This window comes from Mus pahari, chromosome 2 (assembly GCF_900095145.1).
Source record: "Mus pahari chromosome 2, PAHARI_EIJ_v1.1, whole genome shotgun sequence".
NCBI lineage: Eukaryota > Metazoa > Chordata > Mammalia > Rodentia > Muridae > Mus > Mus pahari.
The window spans coordinates 18,392,069-18,393,735 of record NC_034591.1 but is presented as its reverse complement, the minus strand read 5'-3'; the positions used below and the strand labels follow the sequence as shown (position 1 = coordinate 18,393,735).

General features: G+C 45.6%; 1 non-coding gene across 1 annotated transcript; it reads right to left on the bottom strand.

Annotated features, from left to right (window-relative positions):
• Positions 1 to 266: 266 nt before the first annotated feature.
• LOC115063578 lies at positions 267 to 373 on the bottom strand. Its single transcript, XR_003843412.1, has one exon. It is a non-coding gene; the product is annotated as a U6 spliceosomal RNA (small nuclear RNA).
• Positions 374 to 1,667: the final 1,294 nt, after the last annotated feature.

Sequence of the window (1,667 nt, the reverse complement as noted above, 5' to 3'; positions counted from 1 at the left end):
GTGTCTTTTGCCTTACAGAAGCTTTGCAATTTTATGAGGTCCCATTTGTCAATTCTCGATCTTACAACACAAGCCTTTACAGTTCTATTCAGGAATTTTTCTCCTGTGCCCATATCTTCAAGGTTTTCCCCCACTTTCTCCTCTATAAGTTTCAGTGTCTCTGGTTTTATGTGGAGTTCCGTGATCCACGTAGACTTGACCTTAGTACAAGGAGATAAGAATGGATCAATTCTCATTCTTCTACATGATAACAGCCAGTTGTGCCAAAAAATATGGAATGCTTCATGAATTTGCATGTCATCCTTGTGCAGGGGCCATGCTAATCTTCTCTGTATCGTTCCAATTTTAGTATATGTGCTGCCGAAGCGAGCACGGAAATCCCTTTCTGAATACAGTGAACTTTTAAAGTCTGTTCTCATTGTGGTAGACTCATCGAGCAGAATGGAGTCTGTTCATTCAGAATGGAAACTAGTCCTCGTCTCATCATTAGCCACAGTTAGTCAAGTGTCCTCTAAGTGCAAGGCACTCACTGTATTAGGCAGGAGTGTGTTCCTTCATTTATGCAAGAAGAATGTTTCTGGCTATTCCACAAAGCCCTAAACTAAATCAGAGTAATTTCTTTAACAAAGAAAAAATAAACAAAATTTTCACTAACCATTCTAATCTCCCCCTCCATCCCAAGTAAGCTTACAATGGGAAACTCATGATATCTGGACTCTTTTTAAATCATTTATTTATTTGTGTCTCTGTGTATGCATGTGCATGTGTGCCTGTATGAGTGTGTGTCTGTGAGTTCTAGTGCACCATGTGTATGTGTGGGAACCCTTGGGGGGATGAAGAAGAGTGAGGAAGAGGGTGTTAGATCCTCTGGAACTGGAGTTGCTGGCACTTATGAGCTCCCATGTGGTCCTCTGCAAAAGCCACAAGTACTCTTCACTGTGAGGCAGCTCTCCAGCCCTTTCTGGGTTCTATCTACTGACCATAATAAGCCACAACTAGATCTTTTCTAGATCTGCCCAGTGTCCCCTTACCTTAACTCTTTTCGCTAAAAGGTGCAATATGCTCATTGTATGGCTGCAGGATGAATTATCAGATCAGTAATAAGCACATAGCCATCAGGGGAGGAGACATGGCTGTGGGTCTTGGGAAGGTGCAGTGGAGACAGTCCTGTGGAGCAGGCAGATGGCCTTTGTCACCAGCTTTTGCCTGATGGTCTAGTATGCAGGGTTCACCTGAGGTCTGTGTTGGTCTGTAGCTCAGCACTGTCATGCAGTGCTGTGCTCTTCTCTAGAAGCAACAAATAAAACCAGCTGACAGGACTCCAGGCTCTTCCTTCCCTCGGCCATTTGTTGTCTGAATCATAAGAAACCCAATGAATCGAGGCCAGTGCTCAAGTTTCAAGTGAGTCAAGCCCAGGGGCCAGGGTGGTATGATGGAGAAGCCAGGGTAGTGTGATGGAGAGGCCAGAGTAATGTGATGGAGGAGCCATGGTGGTGTGATGTAGAGACCAAGGTGGTTTGATGGAGAAGCCAGGGTGGTGTGATGGAGAGGCCAGAGTAGTATGATGGAGAAGCCAGAGTAATGTGATGGAGAGGCCAGGGTAGTGTGATGGAGAAGCCAGGGTGGTGTGATGGAGAGGCCAGGGTGGTGTGATGGAGAGGCCAGGG